Source organism: Daucus carota, chromosome 7 (genome assembly GCF_001625215.2).
Source record: "Daucus carota subsp. sativus chromosome 7, DH1 v3.0, whole genome shotgun sequence".
Taxonomy (NCBI): Eukaryota; Viridiplantae; Streptophyta; class Magnoliopsida; order Apiales; family Apiaceae; genus Daucus; species Daucus carota.
In genome coordinates, this window is record NC_030387.2 from 5525280 (window position 1) to 5550671 (window position 25392).

Sequence of the window (25392 nt, forward strand, 5' to 3'; positions counted from 1 at the left end):
TCTTCATTGCATTCAGATGGAGACTTTTTATAATGGTCTCAATGCTCAAACAAAGATGGTGGTGAATGCATCAGCAAATGGGGCTCTTCTTTCTAAGTCCTATAACCAGGCTTATGAAATTCTTGAGACAATTGCTACCAACAACTATCAGTGGTCATCTTCTAGAGCTCAAACAGGGAAAAAGGTAGCTGGAATCTATGATGTGGACTCTATAACTTCGATGAAGACTCAACTAGCATCTATGGAGCATATGCTCAAGAATCTGAGCATGGGCAGTAATCAATCTAAGGAGCAATCCCTCAATTCACAGATTAATCAAACCAAGAATGTTTCTTGTGTATTTTGTGGTGAAGCTCATACTTATGATAGTTGTCCTTCAAATCCAGAATATGTCTTTTATATGAGAAATCAAAATAAGGATGGCCCTTACTCGAATACTTACAATCAGTCATGGAGGCAACATCCTAATTTTTTTTTGGGCAATCAAGGGGCAAATTCTATAACTTCAAATGGCAACGTAAAGTCTAATTATCCACCCGGATTTTCTCAACAAGCACCTCAGTCTAATTCACTTGAAAATATGTTGAAGGAGTACATCATCAAGAATGAAGCTAGTAGATCTCAAACTGAAGCTCTGGTCCAAAGTCAAGCGGCATTCTTAAGAAACTTGGAGAATCAGGTTGGGCAACTAGCTAATGAGCTAAGGAATAGACCCCATGGCACTCTCCTTAGTGACACCGAAAAGCCTAAGGTGGTTGGGAATGAGCATTGTAAAGCCATGACACTGAAAAGCGGAAAAGTTTTGGGGAACAATGCTATTGATGCCAAACATGATGTCTATATAAAACATATGTCTATATATTATTTTTTAAATTTTCTTTTTCTATATAAAAATATGGATGTTATACTTTTATTCAGAAAAAGAAAATTTGAAAAATAATGTATAGAAGTATGTTTTATTTGCACATCAAATTACGTGCAAAAAGTCAAAGCGACATGTATTTTGGGACGGAGGGAGTAGTTTTCACCGTATCGCGTCAGATTATCCGATTCAAAATTAATTATATTTTTTTGATTAATTTGTAAATGATTAATTAATTTAATTGTAGTTTGAATTATTCTTTTAACTGGTATGTTATATATTGATCGATGGCATATTAAAAATTATAGTTTTAAGACTTTAATATATATAGCTTATTTCTCTGTGTTATTTCATTTTAACCAAGTAAATTTTTTTGAAAATAAATCAAGGAAAATTTATAACTCAATTCTTTTTAGTAGGTCCCGTAAACGCTTTTTATTATTATCTGATTGACTTTTGATTAACAATATAGAATTTCCCTAAAATCAATTTTATATCACAAGTTATAATATTTCAATATCATATATCATTAAAATTACATCATTTAGATATATATTCTGACACCAAATTTGATGTCTGTGACATTATTCTTATATCTATATTTTTTTAAAATAGATTTAGTTACACGTCCAATTCTGAATTCATAAGTTTAAAATAAAAAATATTCTAAATAAGAATATTCTATTAATTACCTTATTTAGTGTTCTCCAAAATATTGTAATCTCCTTATAAATTACCTTTTATAATAATAAATTTTAATATGACATAGTCCATGTCGAAAGCCCATCAAAGTTTTGTTTCATAGATGCTCACAGAAATCTTAGTTTTTGAGCTTATTTCTCACATTCATTACGTAAAATTTCTATATATTGTATTAGTACTCTTTTAAACTATTAAGTTAGATTTATTTGTTCATTTTTATTCGGATATAAATTATATCCATTTTTTGGAAAGTGGAATCATGATTCGAGCCCTATTATTCAGATTCTTTTTCAATATATGAGAATTACCTGAAATAAAAACTTATCTTAAATAAATAAGATATTGAAAAGAATATAAATACAACAGTTTTAATGTATGTTGTTAATGCTTTTGAATAACATGTTGATTGCTTGTGTAGCTAAGTGGTGTAAGTGGTGCACATGAATTAGAGAGGTCTCGGGTTCAATTCTTGTCAATAACATTTTTTTATATAAATGAGGAGGAGGTAGGTTCAGAGTTAGGCTCGGGTTCGGAATAAGGTAATTTATATGCTCAGGTTTCGAGCCCTATTATTCAGATTCTTTTTCAATATATGAGAATTACCTTAAGGTAATTTATATGCTCAAGAGGGAGGTTTCGAGCCCTATTATTCAGATTCTTTTTCAATATATGAGAATTACCTGAAATAATAACTTATCTTAAATAAATAAGATATTGAAAAAAAAATATAAATACAACAGTTTTAATGTATGAGGTTAATAAGAATTACCTGAAATAATAACTTATCTTAAATAAATAAGATATTGAAAAGAATATAAATACAACAGTTTTAATGTATGTGGTTAATGCTTTTGAATAACATGTTGATTGCTTGTGTAGCTCAAGTGGTTTAAATGGTGCACATGAATTAGAGAGGTCTTGGGTTCAATTTTTGTCACTAACATATTTTTTATTTGCTCAGGTGGGAGGTTTAGCACGAACCCGTTGTGCTATTATATATAGAAGTAGATTGTTATGCCACTTTTAAAAATACTATCATTTTCTTTGAGTGCTCTTGCTTGTTTCATTGATTTTCTTAATAAATCTCCCTCTCTGGACAATTCTTAGATCTATATCACCGAAACTTTTGATTTTTGTTCTTATCCGCTTCTAGAGGGCTTTTTGAATTTGTGAGTGGATTGATAATCTCCTAGTGTTGGTTCGTAGTGCAGTTCTAATCGTTTTAGTTTGCAGTTGGATTTTCTCCCGTGTGTTATAATTATAGTTTATAGATATTGGATGTATAAATTTTGTGGTATCCATTAATTTTATTTTTCATATTTAATTAAATTTAAAAATTTATTCTAGTATCTAAAAGAATGATAATACTTTTATGGTAGTAAAACCATACATGGTGTTCTTCATTGTGTACAACTGTTAACTTATCCAAAATATCAAAATTTTGTAATGTGGGTTTTTATGGCATTGAAATATTATATTTTTATTCCATATTTATAAACCACAAAAGTAAACTTATGTTACACATTTTTAAATATATAAGTTCTTTGAGAAGGAAAATAATGCTATTTAGTTATAATTTTCTAGAAATACATGTGCGGCTTACATTTTATTATTTACGTCTTACACAATTGATGCATTATAAAGTGGGTCCTCTTAAAAAAGCATGTGGGCGTGCCTACAAAGATAACATACAAAAAGTCTATGATTTGCATGAAAAAATAGATTTATCAATTGATGGTAGAAACTAGAACTACAAGTTTTGTCTGCTTTAAAAGATTATAATTTACAGTTGTATTGTTCGTGGCCTTTCACCTTCATCATTATGTGTTATGGTCCATATCTCAATTAAATCATAACCGATTTAAAATAAATCGATAATTCATAACAAAAGTATATAGGATTACTTAATTGATTCACATATACTTGTTCGAGCACATAAAAAGAATATAAATTGTTTCCACTTCATCATTTAAAAACTTGAACATTATTAAAGACTTTAAAAATAACCAAACTTAATATCTAGACTGAGTGATGCATTCTTGACCGCAATGATCAATAACACATTTTTGTAGCATATCCCAATCTGCAAAATACAAAGAAAAAAATTATCAGTCATTTTTTTACGATGATTTCATCAATACATAATATATTACACACACATATATATAAGTTAATCCTATTCAAAATAAATTAACAGTACACACACACACATATTAATACTGAAAATGATTGAATAGATTTTTTTGTTACCCGAGTCAACAAATTTGGAGCAAGTAGATTGAGCACAAGTGGAGGTGCATACACGAACATCATTCGATACAGTCGGGGTGTCTTTACAGTTTAGAAGACATTTAGCTAAACAAATAGGTGTTTGCCATCCTTTTCCCTTGCACATTGCTGTGCAAGTGATGATGCATGTTGGTGAAAAGTTTTTTGACTCGTATAAACTAACATTACTATAATCAGCTGATGCAATCATCATAGACTTCAAAACTATAAAGATAGTAATCATTTTCATGACACTGTTTATTGCCATTGTTACTACTATCTCTATTCAATTTTTTCGTGTATTATATGATATGACTTTTCTAGTTGGTGTGAATATGACATAGTCTTTTACGATATTTATAGGCTATGTGAAAAATCTATTTAATACATTAGATATTATTTCATATTTAATATCTATATGATATCCTAAATAACATGAAATCACAAAGACCGTTATTCATATCCAAACAGTAACAAATATTCAACCTCTATACCATTTATTACATATTGATTATGTTAGTATATCTAAAAAAATACAATAGTTTGACAACTAGCACGATTGGATAGCTGATAAGCGTGCATTTTATCTTAATATTGTCCCTGTATTTTAGTTGTTTTGTACTTAATTGGATTTTTATTTAATAAATATTAATGTTTTATTGTAGGATACAAGGAATTCTAATTAAATATGGATTGGAGTTTAAATAGCAAGAATTGGAGTTTAATTCGAATAAAATTCGGATTTTAAGGCCAGCTACGCAACATTAACTGTTTGGGCCATATCTGGAGATCTGTAAGTCCAAATCAGGTGATTCAAGAGCCCACGTGAAGCTTAGAACAAGGCCTTTAATTCAGAGGTGGACTTGCATTTTTATCCCTGTCTAATCAGCCCAGAATCAGGGTCAAAAAGTCAACTGTGAATTTCCTCTTTTGGAATTTTATTCTGATTCGGAAATCTCCTTGTATTTTCATTAATTCATTAAAAATACTTTTAATATAGAGATTAGGGTTTAGTATTCAGACCTAGTGAGAGAGAGACACGGTACGAGATAGAGTAGGAGGCACAAGCATAGAGGGAAAGAAGAAGCGAGACGGAAGAGATTTCAGCCATTGAAGACATTCAGTGGATTTGTTCCTTCATCTTTTTGTTTAGAATTCTCTCCTTAACTCTTGTTATCATGAACATGTGTTTCTTATTCTTGGTTGATGTCGATATTTTGAGTATGAACTAATTTTATAAAGTTGGGATTTTTATAGAACCCTAGCATGAGGATTTTGGTATTTTGTTAAGAATATTGTATGCAATTTCATGGTTTACTCATTCGAGTGTTTTTCATGTTAATACTTGCTATTGTCTGATCAACTCTAGTGGGTTATCGAGTTAATTATAATAGTGATAAGGTTATGACTAATTGACACAAGACTTGAATGGTGCATGATTATATCTCTTTGATTATAATTTAGTTGCGGTATAGACATATATTGTGACCATGCATAGCTTTGTGAATTGATGCTTAATTGGATTCGGAATATTAAATTGGCATAGACATATGTTAGTTTATTTGTAGGAATTATACCATAGTGATTTCGAGAGAAGCCTATGACCATTGAATTCTAGCTAGTAAATTGTGATTTGCTGCAATATTTCGCAACTCTTTTACCGATATTCTTGTGTTAGGAGGAAGTAATTATCATGACTAATCTTCTCATATTTGAAACTCGTTAAGCTCTCTAGTATAAATTTAGTTTGTTAATTTAGTTTTAATATAAAAAAAAACCATCAACAATTTATTGTGTTCGATAACTAGACTGTTAGATATTATTTATGATTGATACGTTTAAATAGTCCTTGAGGAACAATATCTGGTATTTATTACTATATTACTTGTTTGTGATTGTGTACACTTGCACATTAATATTTTACGCAACAAGTTTTTGACGCCGCTGCCGGGGACTGTTTAGTTATTAATTGGGAATTTGATATTCTTACAGTTTGGTTTTTGTTACTTCTGTTCTAACGGGAGTAATTTTTTGTGTTCATCAGGCCTCTTTGTGCATGAGCGAAAGACACCCAGTGGTATTTGCCTTTGATCCTGAAATTGAGCGAACATTCAATAGAAGAAGAAAAGCACAACGCAAGATCAAGCAAACACAAGTAGTTGTGGGTGACAATGTTAATAATGGAGACATTCCTATTGTTCCAGCGGGTGCATTTATTGTGGATGATAAAGATCGTGCAATTCGGCAATATGCGGCACCCCGTTTCGAAGAATTAAATTCGGGGATCATAAGACCAAATATTCAAGCAACACAGTTTGAGTTGAAGCCAGTCATGTTCCAAATGCTTCAGACTATTGGTCAATTCAGTGGGATGCCTACCGAGGATCCCCACCTTCATCTTCGTCTATTCATGGAGATCAGTGATTCTAATTCAAATTTCAAGGAGTAACTGAAGATGCTTTGCGCTTGAAATTATTCCCTTATTTTGTGCGAGCCAGAGCTAGAACCTGGCTAAATTCTTTACCGGCAGGATCAGTCACAACATGGAATGATTTGACTGAAAAGTTCTTGAGCAAGTATTTTCCTCCCAATATGAATGCAAAGCTCCGGAATGAGATTAATTCTTTTCAACAGAAGGATGATGAATCTTTGTATGATGCATGGGAGAGATTTAAAGAATTAATCAGAAAATGTCCTCATCATGGTACTCTTCATTCCATTCAGATGGAGACTTTTTATAATGGTCTCAATGCTCAAACAAAGATGGTGGTGAATGCATCAGCAAATGGGGCTCTTCTTTCTAAATCCTATAACCAGGCTTATGAAATTCTTGAGACAATTGCTACCAACAACTATCAGTGGTCATCTTCTAGAGCTCAAACAGGGAAAAAGGTAGCTGGAATCTATGATGTGGACTCTATAACTTCGATGAAGACTCAACTAGCATCTATGGAGCATATGCTCAAGAATCTGAGCATGGGCAGTAATCAATCTAAGGAGCAATCCCTCAATTCACAGATTAATCAAACCAAGAATGTTTCTTGTGTATTTTGCGGTGAAGCTCATACTTATGATAGTTGTCCTTCAAATCTAGAATATGTCTTTTACATGAGAAATCAAAATAAGGATGGCCCTTACTCGAATACTTACAATCAGTCATGGAGGCAACATCCTAATTTTTTTTAGAGCAATCAAGGGGCAAATTCTGGAACTTCAAATGGCAACGTAAAGTCTAATTATCCACCCGGATTTTCTCAACAAGCACCTCAGTCTAATTCACTTGAAAATATGTTGAAGGAGTACATCATCAAGAATGAAGCTAGTAGATCTCAGACTGAAGCTCTGGTCCAAAGTCAAGCGGCATTCTTAAGAAACTTGGAGAATCAGGTTGGGCAACTAGCTAATGAGCTAAGGAATAGACCCCATGGCACTCTCCTTAGTGACACCGAAAAGCCTAAGGTGGTTGGGAATGAGCATTGTAAAGCCATGACACTGAAAAGCGGAAAAGTTTTGGGGAACAATGCTACTGATGCCAAACATGATGTCTATATAAAACATATGTCTATATATTATTTTTTAAATTTTCTTTTTCTATATAAAAATATGGATGTTATACTTTTATTCAGATAAAGAAAATTTGAAAAATAATGTATAGAAGTATGTTTTATTTGCACATCAAATTACGTGCAAAAAGTCAAAGCGACATGTATTTTGGGACGGAGGGAGTAGTTTTCACCGTATCGCGTCAGATTATCCGATTCAAAATTAATTATATTTTTTTGATTAATTTGTAAATGATTAATTAATTTAATTGTAGTTTGAATTATTTTTTTAACTGGTATGTTATATATTGATCGATGGCATATTAAAAATTATAGTTTTAAGACTTTAATATATATAGCTTATTTCTCTGTGTTATTTCATTTTAACCAAGTAAATTTTTTTGAAAATAAATCAAGGAAAATTTATAACTCAATTCTTTTTAGTAGGTCCCGTAAACGCTTCTTATTATTATCTGATTGACTTTTGATTAACAATATAGAATTTCCCTAAAATCAATTTTATATCACAAGTTATAATATTTCAATATCATATATCATTAATATTACATCATTTAGATATATATTCTGACACCAAATTGAAGTCTTTGACATTATTCTTAAATCTATATTTTTTTAAAATAGATTTAGTTACACGTCCAATTCTGAATTCATAAGTTTAAAATAAAAAATATTCTAAATAAGAATATTCTATTAATTACCTTATTTAGTGTTCTCCAAAATATTGTAATCTCCTTATAAATTACCTTTTATAATAATAAATTTTAATATGACATAGTCCATGTCGAAAGCCCATCAACGTTTTGTTTCATAGATGCTCACAGAAATCTTAGTTTTTGAGCCTATTTCTCACATTCATTACTTATAATTTCTATATATCGTATTAGTACTCGTTTAAACTATTAAGTTAGATTTGTTTGTTCATTTTTATTCGGATATAAATTATATCCATTTTTTGGAAAGTGGAATCATGATTCGAGCCCTATTATTCAGATTCTTTTTCAATATATGAGAATTACCAGAAATAAAAACTTATCTTAAATAAATAAGATATTGAAAAGAATATAAATACAACAGTTTTAATGTATGTTGTTAATGCTTTTGAATAACATGTTGATTGCTTGTGTAGCTAAGTGGTGTAAGTGGTGCACATGAATTAAAGAGGTCTTGGGTTCAATTCTTGTCAATAACATTTTTTTATATAAATGAGGAGGAGGTAGGTTCAGAGTTAGGCTCGGATTCGGAATAAGGTAATTTATATGCTCAAGAGGGAGGCTTCGAGCCCTATTATTCAGATTCTTTTTAATATATGAGAATTACCTGAAATAATAACTTATCTTAAATAAATAAGATATTGAAAAAAAATATAAATACAACAGTTTTAATGTATGAGGTTAATAAGAATTACCTGAAATAATAACTTATCTTAAATAAATAAGATATTGAAAAGAATATAAATACAACAGTTTTAATGTATGTGGTTAATGCTTTTGAATAACATGTCGATTGCTTGTGTAGCTCAAGTGGTTTAAATGGTGCACATGAATTAGAGAGGTCTTTGGTTCAATTTTTGTCACTAACATATTTTTTATTTGCTCAGGTGGGAGGTTTAGCACGAACCCGTTGTGCTATTATATATAGAAGTAGATTGTTGTGCCACTTTTAAAAATACTATCATTTTCTTTGAGTGCCCTTGCTTGTTTCATTGATTTTCTTAATAAATCTCCCTCTCTGGACAATTCTTGGATCTACATCACCGAAACTTTTGATTTTTGTTCTTATCCGCTTCTAGAGGGCTTTTTGGATTTGTGAGTGGATTGATAATCTCCTAGTGTTGGTTCGTAGTGCAGTTCTAATCGTTTTAGTTTGCAGTTGGATTTTCTCCCGTGTGTTATAATTATAGTTTATAGATATTGGATGTATAAATTTTGTGGTATCCATTAATTTTATCTTTCATATTTAATTAAATTTAAAAATTTATTCTAGTATCTAAAAGAATGATAATACTTTTATGGTAGTAAAACCATACATGGTGTTCTTCATTGTGTACAACTGTTAACTTATCCAAAATATCAAAATTTTGTAATGTGGGTTTTTATGGCATTGAAATATTATATTTTTATTCCATATTTATAAACCACAAAAGTAAACTTCTGTTACACATTTTTAAATATATAAGTTCTTTGAGGAGGAAAATAATGCTATTTAGTTATAATTTTCTAGAAATACATGTGCGGCTTACATTTTATTATTTACGTCTTACACAATTGATGCATTATAAAGTGGGTCCTCTTAAAAAAGCATGTGGGCGTGCCTACAAAGATAACATACAAAAAGTCTATGATTTGCATGAAAAAATAGATTTATCAATTGATGGTAGAAACTAGAACTACAAGTTTTGTCTGCTTTAAAAGATTATAATTTAAAGTTGTATTGTTCGTGGCCTTTCACCTTCATCATTATGTGTTATGGTCCATATCTCAATTAAATCATAACCGATTTAAAATAAATCGATAATTCATAACAAAAGTATATAGGATCACTTAATTGATTCACATATACTTGTTCGAGCACATAAAAAGAATATAAATTGTTTCCACTTCATCATTTAAAAACTTGAACATTATTAAAGACTTTAAAAATAACCAAACTTAATATCTAGACTGAGTGATGCATTCTTGACCGCAATGATCAATAACACATTTTTGTAGCATATCCCAATCTGCAAAATACAAAGAAAAAAATTATCAGTCATCTTTTTACAATGATTTCATCAATACATAAAATATTACACACACATATATATAAGTTACTCCTATTCAAAATATATTAACAGTACACACACACACATATTAATACTGAAAATGATTGAATAGATTTTTTTGTTACCCGAGTCAATAAATTTGGAGCATGTAGATTGAGCACAAGTGGAGGTGCATACACGAACATCATTCGATACAGTCGGGGTGTCTTTACAGTTTAAAAGACATTTAGCTAAACAAATAGGTGTTTGCCATCCTTTTCCCTTGCACATTGCTGTGCAAGTGATGATGCATGTTGGTGAAAAGTTTTTTGACTCGTATAAACTAACATTACTATAATCAGCTGATGCAATCATCATAGACTTCAAAACTATAAAGATAGTAATCATTTTCATGACACTGTTTATTGCCATTGTTACTACTATCTCTATTCAATTTTTTCGTGTATTATATGAGATGACTTTTCTAGTTGGTGTGAATATGACATAGTCTTTTACGATATTTATAGGCTATGTGAAAAATCTATTTAATACATTAGATATTATTTCATATTTAATATCTATATGATATCCTAAATAACATGAAATCACAAAGACCGTTATTCATATCCAAACAGTATCAAATATTCAACCTCTATGCCATTTATTACATATTGATTATGTTAGTATATCTAAAAAAATACAATAGTTTGACAACTAGCACGATTGGATAGCTGATAAGCGTGCATTTTATCTTAACATTGTCCCTGTATTTTAGTTGTTTTGTACTTAATTGGATTTTTATTTAATAAATATTAATGTTTTATTGTAGGATACAAGGAATTCTAATTAAATATGGATTGGAGTTTAATTTGAATAAATTTCGGATTTTAAGGCCAGCTACGCAACATTAACTGTTTGGGCCATATCTGGAGATCTGTAAGTCCAAATCAGGTGATTCAAGAGCCCACGCGAAGCTTAGAACAAGGCCTTTAATTCAGAGGTGGACTTGCATTTTTATCCCTGTCTAATCAGCCCAGAATCAGGGTCAAAAAGTCAACTGTCAATTTCCTCTTTTGGAATTCTATTCTGATTCGGAAATCTCCTTGTATTTTCATTAATTCATTAAAAATACTTTTAATATAGAGATTAGGGTTTAGTATTCAGACCTAGTGAGAGAGAGACACGGTACGAGATAGAGGAGGAGGCACAAGCATAGAGGGAAAGAAGAAGCGAGACGGAAGAGATTTCAGCCATTGAAGACATTCAGTGGATTTGTTCCTTCATCTTTTTGTTTAGAATTCTCTCCTTAACTCTTGTTATCATGAACATGTGTTTCTTATTCTTGGTTGATGTTGATATTTTGAGTATGAACTAATTTTATAAAGTTGGGATTTTTATAGACTCCTAGCATGAGCATCTTGGTGTTTTGTTAAGAATATTGTATGCAATTTCATGGTTTACTCATTCGAGTGTTTTTCATGTTAATACTTGCTATTGTCTGATCAACTCTAGTGGGTTATCGAGTTAATTATAATAGTGATAAGGTTATGATTAATTGACACAAGACTTGAATGGTGCATGATTATATCTCTTTGATTATAATTTAGTTGCGGTATAGACATATATTGTGACCATGCATAGCTTTGTGAATTGATGCTTAATTGGATTCCGAATATTAAATTGGCATAGATATATGTTAGTTTATTTGTAGGAATTATACCATAGTGATTTCGAGAGAAGCCTATGACCATTGAATTCTAGCTAGTAAATTGTGATTTGCTGCAATATTTCGCAACTCTTTTACCGATATTCTTGTGTTAGGAGGAAGTAATTATCATGACTAATCTTCTCATATTTGAAACTCGTTAAGCTCTTTAGTATAAATTTAGTTTGTTAATTAGTTTTAATATAAAAAAAAACCATCAACAATCTATTGTGTTCGATAACTAGACTGTTAGATATTATTTATGATTGATACGTTTAAATAGTCCTTGAGGAACAATATCTGGTATTTATTACTATATTACCTGTTTGTGATTGTGTACACTTGCACATTAATATTTTACGCAACAAGTTTTTGACGCCGCTGCCGGGGACTGTTTAGTTATTAATTGGGAATTTGATATTCTTACAGTTTGGTTTTTGTTACTTCTGTTCTAACGGGAGTAATTTTTTGTGTTCATCAGGCCTCTTTGTGCATGAGCGAAAGACACCCAGTGGTATTTGCCTTTGATCCTGAAATTGAGCGAACATTCAATAGAAGAAGAAAAGCACAACGCAAGATCAAGCAAACACAAGTAGTTGTGGGTGACAATGTTAATAATGGAGACATTCCTATTTTTCCAGCGGGTGCATTTATTGTGGATGATAAAGATCGTGCAATTCGGCAATATGCGGCACCCCGTTTCGAAGAATTAAATTCGGGGATCATAAGACCAAATATTCAAGCAACATAGTTTGAGTTGAAGCCAGTCATGTTCCAAATGCTTCAGACTATTGGTCAATTCAGTGGGATGCCTACCGAGGATCCCCACCTTCATCTTCGTCTATTCATGGAGATCAGTGATTCTTTCAAATTTCAAGGAGTAACTGAAGATGCTTTGCGCTTGAAATTATTCCCTTATTTTGTGCGAGCCAGAGCTAGAACCTGGCTAAATTCTTTACCGGCAGGATCAGTCACAACATGGAATGATTTGACTGAAAAGTTCTTGAGCAAGTATTTTCCTCCCAATATGAATGCAAAGATCCGGAATGAGATCAATTCTTTTCAACAGCAGGATGATGAATCTTTGTATGATGCATGGGAGAGATTTTGAAAATACTATCATTTTCTTTGAGTGCCCTTGCTTGTTTCATTGATTTTCTTAATAAATCTCCCTCTCTGGACAATTCTTAGATCTACATCACCGAAACTTTTGATTTTTGTTCTTATCCGCTTCTAGAGCGCTTTTTGGATTTGTAAGTGGATTGATAATCTCCTAGTGTTGGTTCGTAGTGCAGTTCTAATCGTTTTAGTTTGCAGTTGGATTTTCTCCCGTGTGTTATAATTATAGTTTATAGATATTGGATGTATAAATTTTGTGGTATCCATTAATTTTATCTTTCATATTTAATTAAATTTAAAAATTTATTCTAGTATCTAAAAGAATGATAATACTTTTATGGTAATAAAACCATACATGGTGTTCTTCATTGTGTACAACTGTTAACTTATCCAAAATATCAAAATTTTGTAATGTGGGTTTTTATGGCATTGAAATATTATATTTTTATTCCATATTTATAAACCACAAAAGTAAACTTCTGTTACACATTTTTAAATATATAAGTTCTTTGAGAAGGAAAATAATGCTATTTAGTTATAATTTTCTAGAAAAACATGTGCGGCTTACATTTTATTATTTACGTCTTACACAATTGATGCATTATAAAGTGGGTCCTCTTAAAAAAGCATGTGGGCGTGCCTACAAAGATAACATACAAAAAGTCTATGATTTGCATGAAAAAATAGATTTATCAATTGATGGTAGAAACTAGAACTACAAGTTTTGTCTGCTTTAAAAGATTATAATTTAAAGTTGTATTGTTCGTGGCCTTTCACCTTCATCATTATGTGTTATGGTCCATATCTCAATTAAATCATAACCGATTTAAAATAAATCGATAATTCATAACAAAAGTATATAGGATTACTTAATTGATTCACATATACTTGTTCGAGCACATAAAAAGAATATAAATTGTTTCCACTTCATCATTTAAAAACTTGAACATTATTAAAGACTTTAAAAATAACCAAACTTAATATCTAGACTGAGTGATGCATTCTTGACCGCAATGATCAATAACACATTTTTGTAGCATATCCCAATCTGCAAAATACAAAGAAAAAAATTATCAGTCATTTTTTTACAATGATTTCATCAATACATAAAATATTACACACACATATATATAAGTTAATCCTATTCAAAATAAATTAACAGTACACACACACACACATATTAATACTGAAAATGATTGAATAGATTTTTTTGTTACCCGAGTCAATAAATTTGGAGCATGTAGATTGAGCACAAGTGGAGGTGCATACACGAACATCATTCGATACAGTCGGGGTGTCTTTACAGTTTAAAAGACATTTAGCTAAACAAATAGGTGTTTGCCATCCTTTTCCCTTGCACATTGCTGTGCAAGTGATGATGCATGTTGGTGAAAAGTTTTTTGACTCGTATAAACTAACATTACTATAATCAGCTGATGCAATCATCATAGACTTCAAAACTATAAAGATAGTAATCATTTTCATGACACTGTTTATTGCCATTGTTACTACTATCTCTATTCAATTTTTTCGTGTATTATATGAGATGACTTTTCTAGTTGGTGTGAATATGACATAGTCTTTTACGATATTTATAGGCTATGTGAAAAATCTATTTAATACATTAGATATTATTTCATATTTAATATCTATATGATATCCTAAATAACATGAAATCACAAAGACCGTTATTCATATCCAAACAGTATCAAATATTCAACCTCTATGCCATTTATTACATATTGATTATGTTAGTATATCTAAAAAAATACAATAGTTTGACAACTAGCACGATTGGATAGCTGATAAGCGTGCATTTTATCTTAATATTGTCCCTGTATTTTAGTTGTTTTGTACTTAATTGGATTTTTATTTAATAAATAAAATATTAATGTTTTATTGTAGGATACAAGGAATTCTAATTAAATATGGATTGGAGTTTAATTCGAATAAAATTCAGATTTTAAGGCCAGCTACGCAACATTAACTGTTTGGGCCATATCTGGAGATCTGTAAGTCCAAATCAGGTGATTCAAGAGCCCACGCGAAGCTTAGAACAAGGCCTTTAATTCAGAGGTGGACTTGCATTTTTATCCCTGTCTAATCAGCCCAGAATCAGGGTCAAAAAGTCAACTGTGAATTTCCTCTTTTGGAATTGTATTCTGATTCGGAAATCTCCTTGTATTTTCTATTAATTCATTAAAAATACTTTTAATATAGAGATTAGGGTTTAGTATTCAGACCTAGTGAGAGAGAGACACGGTACGAGATAGAGGAGGAGGCACAAGCATAGAGGGAAAGAAGAAGCGAGACGGAAGAGATTTCAGCCATTGAAGACATTCAGTGGATTTGTTCCTTCATCTTTTTGTTTAGAATTCTCTCCTTAACTCTTGTTATCATGAACATGTGTTTCTTATTCTTGGTTGATGTTGATATTTTGAGTATGAACTAATTTTATAAAGTTGGGATTTTTATAGACTCCTAGCATGAGCATTTTGGTGTTTTGTTAAGAATATTGTATGCAATTTCATGGTTTACTCATTCGAGTGTTTTTCATGTTAATACTTGCTATTGTCTGATCAACTCTAGTGGGTTATCGAGTTAATTATAATAGTGATAAGGTTATGATTAATTGACACAAGACTTGAATGGTGCATGATTATATCTCTTTGATTATAATTTAGTTGCGGTATAGACATATATTGTGACCATGCATAGCTTTGTGAATTGATGCTTAATTGGATTCCGAATATTAAATTGGCATAGACATATGTTAGTTTATTTGTAGGAATTATACCATAGTGATTTCGAGAGAAGCCTATGACCATTGAATTCTAGCTAGTAAATTGTGATTTGCTGCAATATATCGCAACTCTTTTACCGATATTCTTGTGTTAGGAAGAAGTAATTATCATGACTAATCTTCTCATATTTGAAACTCGTTAAGCTCTTTAGTATAAATTTAGTTTGTTAATTTAGTTTTAATATAAAAAAACCATCAACAATTTATTGTGTTCGATAACTAGACTGTTAGATATTATTTATGATTGATACGTTTAAATAGTCCTTGAGGAACAATATCTGGTATTTATTACTATATTACTTGTTTGTGATTGTGTACACTTGCACATTAATATTTGGAAAATGCTAGAGACCCCAAAAAATTGTCCCAAATAATTTTCCCAAATGATGTGTCCAAATCTGATTGGCTGAATTCACTCCCATAATAATGAGACCCCCCTGCAGATTCATCAATCATCCAATCATAACTAGCCACTTGTTTGCCACATCATTTGGTAAAGATTTTTGGGAATATTTTTTGGGGTCTCTAGCATTGCCCTTAATATTTTACGCAACAAGTTTTTGACGCCGCTGCCGGGGACTGTTTAATTATTAATTGGGAATTTGATATTCTTACAGTTTGGTTTTTTTTACTTCTGTTCTAACGGGAGTAATTTTTTGTGTTCATCAGGCCTCTTTGTGCATGAGCGAAAGACACCCAGTGGTATTTGCCTTTGATCCTGAAATTGAGCGAACATTCAATAGAAGAAGAAAAGCACAACGCAAGATCAAGCAAACACAAGTAGTTGTGGGTGACACTGTTAATAATGGAGACATTCTTATTGTTCCAGCGGGTGCATTTATTGTGGATGATAAAGATCGTGCAATTCGGCAATATGCGGCACCCCGTTTCGAAGAATTAAATTCGGGGATCATAAGACCAAATATTCAAGCAACACAGTTTGAGTTGAAGCCAGTCATGTTCCAAATGCTTCAGACTATTGGTCAATTCAGTGGGATGCCTACCGAGGATCCCCACCTTCATCTTCGTCTATTCATGGAGATCAGTGATTCTTTCAAATTTCAAGGAGTAACTGAAGATGCTTTGCGCTTGAAATTATTCCCTTATTTTGTGCGAGACAGAGCTAGAACCTGGCTAAATTCTTTACCGGCAGGATCAGTCACAGCATGGAATGATTTGACTGAAAAGTTCTTGAGCAAGTATTTTCCTCCCAATATGAATGCAAAGCTCCGGAATGAGATCAATTCTTTTCAACAGCAGGATGATGAATCTTTGTATGATGCATGGGAGAGATTTAAAGAATTAATCAGAAAATGTCCTCATCATGGTATTTTTATAATGGTCTCAATGCTCAAACAAAGATGGTGGTGAATGCATCAGCAAATGGGGCTCTTCTTTCTAAGTCCTATAACCAGGCTTATGAAATTCTTGAGACAATTGCTACCAACAACTATCAGTGGTCATCTTCTGGAGCTCAAACAGGGAAAAAGGTAGCTGGAATCTATGATGTGGACTCTATAACTTCGATGAAGACTCAACTAGCATCTATGGAGCATATGCTCAAGAATCTGAGCATGGGCAGTAATCAATCTAAGGAGCAATCCCTCAATTCACAGATTAATCAAACCAAGAATGTTTCTTGTGTATATTGCGGTGAAGCTCATACTTATGATAGTTGTCCTTCAAATCCAGAATATGTCTTTTACATGAGAAATCAAAATAAGGATGACCCTTACTCGAATACTTACAATCAGTCATGGAGGCAACATCCTAATTTTTTTTAGAGCAATCAAGGGGCAAATTCTATAACTTCAAATGGCAACGTAAAGTCTAATTATCCACCCGGATTTTCTCAACAAGCACCTCAGTCTAATTCACTTGAAAATATGTTGAAGGAGTACATCATCAAGAATGAAGCTAGTAGATCTCAGACTGAAGCTCTGGTCCAAAGTCAAGCGGCATTCATAAGAAACTTGGAGAATCAGGTTGGGCAACTAGCTAATGAGCTAAGGAATAGACCCCATGGCACTCTCCTTAGTGACACCGAAAAGCCTAAGGTGGTTGGGAATGAGCATTGTAAAGCCATGACACTGAAAAGCGGAAAAGTTTTGGGGAACAATGCTACTGATGCCAAACATGATGTCTATATAAAACATATGTCTATATATTATTTTTTAAATTTTCTTTTTCTATATAAAAATATGGATGTTATACTTTTATTCAGATAAAGAAAATTTGAAAAATAATGTATAGAAGTATGTTTTATTTGCACATCAAATTACGTGCAAAAAGTCAAAGCGACATGTATTTTGGGACGGAGGGAGTAGTTTTCACCGTATCGCGTCAGATTATCCGATTCAAAATTAATTATATTTTTTTGATTAATTTGTAAATGATTAATTAATTTAATTGTAGTTTGAATTATTTTTTTAACTGGTATGTTATATATTGATCGATGGCATATTAAAAATTATAGTTTTAAGACTTTAATATATATAGCTTATTTCTCTGTGTTATTTCATTTTAACCAAGTAAATTTTTTTGAAAATAAATCAAGGAAAATTTATAACTCAATTCTTTTTAGTAGGTCCCGTAAACGCTTTTTATTATTATCTGATTGACTTTTGATTAACAATATAGAATTTCCCTAAAATCAATTTTATATCACAAGTTATAATATTTCAATATCATATATCATTAATATTACATCATTTAGATATATATTCTGACACCAAATTTGATGTCTTTGACATTATTCTTAAATCTATATTTTTTTAAAATAGATTTAGTTACACGTCCAATTCTGAATTCATAAGTTTAAAATAAAAAATATTCTAAATAAGAATATTCTATTAATTACCTTATTTAGTGTTCTCCAAAATATTGGTGCACATGAATTAGAGAGGTCTTGGGTTCAATTTTTGTCACTAACATATTTTTTATTTGCTCAGGTGGGAGGTTTAGCACGAACCCGTTGTGCTATTATATATAGAAGTAGATTGTTGTGCCACTTTTAAAAATACTATCATTTTCTTTGAGTGCCCTTGCTTGTTTCATTGATTTTCTTAATAAATCTCCCTCTCTGGACAATTCTTTGATCTACATCACCGAAACTTTTGATTTTTGTTCTTATCCGCTTTTAGAGGGCTTTTTGGATTTGTGAGTGGATTGATAATCTCCTAGTGTTGGTTCGTAGTGCAGTTCTAATCGTTTTAGTTTGCAGTTGGATTTTCTCCCGTGTGTTATAATTATAGTTTATAGATATTGGATGTATAAATTTTGTGGTATCCATTAATTTTATTTTTCATATTTAATTAAATTTAAAAATTTATTCTAATATCTAAAAGAATGATAATACTTTTATGGTAGTAAAACCATACATGGTGTTCTTCATTGTGTACAACTGTTAACTTATCCAAAATATCAAAATTTTGTAATGTGGGTTTTTATGGCATTGAAATATTATATTTTTATTCCATATTTATAAACCACAAAAGTAAACTTCTGTTACACATTTTTAAATAAATAAGTTCTTTGAGAAGGAAAATAATGCTATTTAGTTATAATTTTCTAGAAATACATGTGCGGCTTACATTTTATTATTTACGTCTTACACAATTGATGCATTATAAAGTGGGTCCTCTTAAAAAAGCATGTGGGCGTGCCTACAAAGATAACATACAAAAAGTCTATGATTTGCATGAAAAAATAGATTTATCAATTGATGGTAGAAACTAGAACTACAAGTTTTGTCTGCTTTAAAAGATTATAATTTAAAGTTGTATTGTTCGTGGCCTTTCACCTTCATCATTATGTGTTATGGTCCATATCTCAATTAAATCATAACCGATTTAAAATAAATCGATAATTCATAACAAAAGTATATAGGATCACTTAATTGATTCACATATACTTGTTCGAGCACATAAAAAGAATATAAATTGTTTCCACTTCATCATTTAAAAACTTGAACATTATTAAAGACTTTAAAAATAACCAAACTTAATATCTAGACTGAGTGATGCATTCTTGACCGCAATGATCAATAACACATTTTTGTAGCATATCCCAATCTGCAAAACACAAAGAAAAAAATTATCAGTCATCTTTTTACAATGATTTCATCAATACATAAAATATTACACACACATATATATAAGTTAATCCTATGCAAAAAAAAATTAACAGTGCACACACACACATATTAATACTGAAAATGATTGAATAGATTTTTTTGTTACCCGAGTCAATAAATTTGGAGCATGTAGATTGAGCACAAGTGGAGGTGCATACACGAACATCATTCGATACAGTCGGGGTGTCTTTACAGTTTAAAAGACATTTAGCTAAACAAATAGGTGTTTGCCATCCTTTTCCCTTGCACATTGCTGTGCAAGTGATGATGCATGTTGGTGAAAAGTTTTTTGACTCGTATAAACTAACATTACTATAATCAGCTGATGCAATCATCATAGACTTCAAAACTATAAAGATAGTAATCATTTTCATGACACTGTTTATTGCCATTGTTACTACTATCTCTATTCAATTTTTTCGTGTATTATATGAGATGACTTTTCTAGTTGGTGTGAATATGACATAGTCTTTTACGATATTTATAGCCTATGTGAAAAATCTATTTAATACATTAGATATTATTTCATATTTAATATCTATATGATATCCTAAATAACATGAAATCACAAAGACCGTTATTCATATCCAAACAGTATCAAATATTCAACCTCTATGCCATTTATTACATATTGATTATGTTAGTATATCTAAAAAAATACAATAGTTTGACAACTAGCACGATTGGATAGCTGATAAGCGTGCATTTTATCTTAATATTGTCCCTGTATTTTAGTTGTTTTGTACTTAATTGGATTTTTATTTAATAAATATTAATGTTTTATTGTAGGATACAAGGATTCTAATTAAATATGGATTGGAGTTTAAATAGCAAGAATTGGAGTTTAATTCGAATAAAATTCGGATTTTAAGGCCAGCTACGCAACATTCACTGTTTGGGCCATATCTGGAGATCTGTAAGTCCAAATCAGGTGATTCAAGAGCCCACGCGAAGCTTAGAACAAGGCCTTTAATTCAGAGGTGGACTTGCATTTTTATCCCTGTCTAATCAGCCCAGAATCAGCGTCAAAAAGTCAACTGTGAATTTCCTCTTTTGGAATTCTATTCTGATTCGGAAATCTCCTTGTATTTTCATTAATTCATTAAAAATACTTTTAATATAGAGATTAGGGTTTAGTATTCAGACCTAGTGAGAGAGAGACACGGTACGAGATAGAGGAGGAGGCACAAGCATAGAGGGAAAGAAGAAGCGAGACGGAAGAGATTTCAGCCATTGAAGACATTCAGTGGATTTGTTCCTTCATCTTTTTGTTTAGAATTCTCTCCTTAACTCTTGTTATCATGAACATGTGTTTCTTATTCTTGGTTGATGTTGATATTTTGAGTATGAACTAATTGTATAAAGTTGGGATTTTTATAGAACCCTAGCATGAGGATTTTGGTGTTTTGTTAAGAATATTGTATGCAATTTCATGGTTTACTCATTCGAGTGTTTTTCATGTTAATACTTGCTATTGTCTGATCAACTCTAGTGGGTTATCGAGTTAATTATAATAGTGATAAGGTTATGATTAATTGACACAAGACTTGAATGGTGCATGATTATATCTCTTTGATTATAATTTAGTTGCGGTATAGACATATATTGTGACCATGCATAGCTTTGTGAATTGATGCTTAATTGGATTCCGAATATTAAATTGGCATAGACATATGTTAGTTTATTTGTAGGAATTACACCATAGTGATTTCGAGAGAAGCCTATGACCATTGAATTCTAGCTAGTAAATTGTGATTTGCTGCAATATTTCGCAACTCTTTTACCGATATTCTTGTGTTAGGAGGAAGTAATTATCATGACTAATCTTCTCATATTTGAAACTCGTTAAGCTCTTTAGTATAAATTTAGTTTGTTAATTTAGTTTTAATATAAAAAAAACCATCAACAATTTATTGTGTTCGATAACTAGACTGTTAGATATTATTTATGATTGATACGTTTAAATAGTCCTTGAGGAACAATATCTGGTATTTATTACTATATTACTTGTTTGTGATTGTGTATGTTGATAGAGGAATTTGGTAATCAACAAAGATGAGGTTCATGGCCGGAATCAAGATCTGTGACGGTGGTTTTAGCTGCCGGAGTGTGGTGGTTGTGTGTTTTAGGGGGTGGCTGAGATTAGGGTTTTGAGTTGGTCTCACGTGCTCTCAACTCATGATCCCCTAATGTGCCTACGTACCCCTATATTTATAGGGGATCAAGCAATACGTAGTTCTATTGAACCAAGACTCCTAGTTTGATCAGGACTGGGTTTCTTGGGGATAAGACCAACCTTGGGCCGGTGACTTATCACTTAGAGTTCTACTCCAGTTAGGAATTAAGCCTTGAGGCAACTATCTTAGACTCCTAGTCCAAGTACATCACGGATACGGTATCATCTCCACTACGAGAGATGACACTAACCGCTACTTTTCGTAGCATGGAGGAGACATCGGATAGAGCCGTGACCCATTCCTTGAGGTGTAGGGACGCGTCCTTACCCCCTAGCGAAGGTTCTCACTAAGAGGTAAGACAAGTAAGGAGCCAAAATAACACGATCGTCTCAGTCCCCCAATGAGGGCTAACTCACCAGAATACAGGACCCAGACATATGATCGGCCTTCATGTCACCTTTGAGGGCCTTCTACAACCATGATCACCCCAAGCCCCCGCACGAGGACAACCCGGCAGATAGCAGGATTGGGGATTATAGATCACGCCCGGTCGTAACCCGGGAACTACCAGATGAGCCTGATAACTTCCAGATGAGCCTGGCACTAGTCTTCATATCCCTCGGAAGGGTAGGTCTTCGTATCCCTCGGAAGGGTCGTCATTGAGACTCACTCTCTCCTTCACATATATTATTCAACTATGGACGCGACCCCGGAGGGCGCGCCCTGACCTTCAACCGCAACAATTGCCCATCGTAAACATGCTACGCCTTGGGGGCCGCGCCCTCCGGGAATTCTCCGCAAAGGGCGTGCCCTCCGTCTTGGTGTAGTGGCCAAAATCGGCTATAACAAGTACTCCCCAAATTTTCTTGATATTGAAGATATCAAGGGAATTTTCATATCGTGCCACACACATTTTTCTGAGGGCGCGTCCACACATAGGGGCGCGACTTAAGCTGTGCATTATTCCTCGATATTTCAAGGTGCGGGCTGTGCACATGCCTTGCAAACATATAATGTCAGTGTTTTTGGACATTTAGCAAATTGGCCAAGCATATGAGGCTGGCTAAGCATGAGGCTGGAGCGTCTCTATGATGCGCTCATAAGTAATCAGCAATCCTTATGTAGATAAAAGAAAACAGGGGGCGCGGCCTATCTGTCGTTGACAGTGGCGCAACTTTGCTTATTCCTTCCAAAGGACACATTCAACCATAACATTCGCGCCAATGAACAAAAGAAGGGCGCGCCTTCGCGGTGCGAAGGTTTGTGGCTATTTTTCAGCCTTAGTGTGTCCATGATACCTAGGAACAGTACATATAAGGCGCGACTTACAGAATGGCGCCGCCTTGTTATAACATGACCCCCTTTTTTATCTTTTTCTAAAGAATTGCCTAAGCAGAGGGCACGACCGATGGCGCTTCCTTTCTTGCAATATTTCTTTTCTTCCAAGGACTGTATAAGCAGAGGGCGCAGCCTTACTTGTAATGTGGGCTCTTTTGATCTTTTCCAAGGATTAAGTAGAGGGCGCAGCCTTACTTTTTCACGCATGAATCACTTGCTTAAGAAATTCAAAAGGACCACTCCCCAGTCCATACATCATCCCATATGGGGCATCACGAATCTTATCGTGGTTTATATAACTCCGGTGCATCGCACAGGTCCCAGAGCTTATAGCTCAATGGGGAATTAATAGATAAGTGTTATCCAAAGCATATCATGGATATGTAAGATCCAGAGCGTATCATGGATGCGCAAGTATAATGTCCAGAGCGTATCATAGATGCGCAAGTATAATGTTCAGAGCGTATCATGGATGCGCAAATATAGTATCCAGAGCGTATCATGGATATGTAAATAATCATAGTATCCAGAGTAGATCGTGGATGACATCCAAAGCGTATCTCATGGATAGTTAAAATTCATAGTACCCAGAGCTGGTCATGGATAATTAGGTAACCTCTAAAAGGCCTTAAGTGTATCATGATCAAAGACCTTGCAGGTATCATGCTACGTTCTTGTAGAACGGAGGGCGCGCCCTCATTAAGATGGACAACTCCTATAGCATGTTGGACTTGACCTGCACTCAATCATGTATACGACTTAATAGTTACGGTCAGTGTTACCTCATGACGCGCCCTGTTAGGGGGGAGGCGCGCCCTCTTAGGAAATATTAATCCCAGCACACGACTTAGGAACTCGGGGAGCGTCCAACTAGGAGAAGGCACGTCTTTGAAGCATCTTCCTTCTCAACGTTTTTATCCTGGGGGCGCGCCCTCATGCGCTTCCTCAAGTGATGAGTACTCCCGGGAGGGCGCGCCCTAGGGAGGGACGTGACCTCTTCAAGACTAGTGAGCTCATTTCTGAGTATGTTTGTCTTCACAAAAAACCATATGAAGCAATTAATGCATCAGAAATACCTGAGGGCGCGCCCTGTCAGAGGGAGGCGCGCAATTCGCTCTCTGATAGAATACTGGTTAGATATGGCGTACCCCTTTATGAGGGCGCGCCTTGTTAGAGGAAGGTGCGACTATTCCTCATGGCGAAGAGGTGTATTCCTCATACAGGTAACACCATATTACCTGTGATTTTATACATGCAGTAGTCTTAGGGAACCAAATACTGAGGGGGTTTAGGATTTACCTGAAGGCGCGCCCGGTCAGGAGAAGGCGCGCACCCTTACGAGTTTTCAAGCTAGGTTCCATCTGAATAGCTTGCTCCTCGTAACTTCCCCTTTCATATCTTCACCTGTGGTCAGGCCTACAAGATACGCCTATCGTGAACTTTGAATCATTCGCTCAGGGGAGGGTGCGCCACTTCTAAAAAATCTTTGAGACTCCTATGGAAGCGAACTCCTTAAAGCGCGCCTTGTCGGGGGAGAGTACATCTTCCAAGTATTCTTGTCATTTTTCATTCTCACTTCATCCAGGGGTGCATCTTCTTCGATAAAGGCACTGACTCATGAAATTTCTTGAAATTTCTCCTATGCTATTTGGCGTGTTCCGTGTGTGATCTCCGCGGACTCTCTGTCATTTATATACCCGTTCAGACGCGCTTTCATCAAACCCATTTTCCTTTCTTTCTAATTTTTCCAACGCATTTGCTTCTAGCTTCCTTTCCTGTCACAGACATGTTAGTTTGCAACAATACACATATGAAAATATTTGTTAAGACTAGCAACACAAACGTCAAATTACTAATATAACATGCGAGAATATTATTATAATATTATCTATGAAAATTATTAAAATATTTAACAAAATAAACACAAAACTCAAGAAGTTTTTTTTTATAACTAAAATATCCTAATGCATGCAAATATAT

The 25392-nt window shown here is 33.1% G+C and overlaps 3 non-coding genes across 3 annotated transcripts; all 3 read right to left on the reverse strand.

Annotated features, from left to right (window-relative positions):
* Positions 1-6433: 6433 nt before the first annotated feature.
* On the reverse strand, positions 6434-6540 carry LOC135148155 (small nucleolar RNA R71). Its single transcript, XR_010286047.1, has one exon. It is a non-coding gene; the product is annotated as a small nucleolar RNA R71 (small nucleolar RNA).
* A 6336-nt stretch (positions 6541-12876) lies between these two features.
* LOC135148113 (small nucleolar RNA R71) lies at positions 12877-12979 on the reverse strand. The gene has a single exon (XR_010286006.1). It is a non-coding gene; the product is annotated as a small nucleolar RNA R71 (small nucleolar RNA).
* A 4007-nt stretch (positions 12980-16986) lies between these two features.
* Positions 16987-17093, reverse strand: LOC135148149 (small nucleolar RNA R71). Its single transcript, XR_010286041.1, has one exon. It is a non-coding gene; the product is annotated as a small nucleolar RNA R71 (small nucleolar RNA).
* Between the last annotated feature and the right edge of the window lie 8299 nt (positions 17094-25392).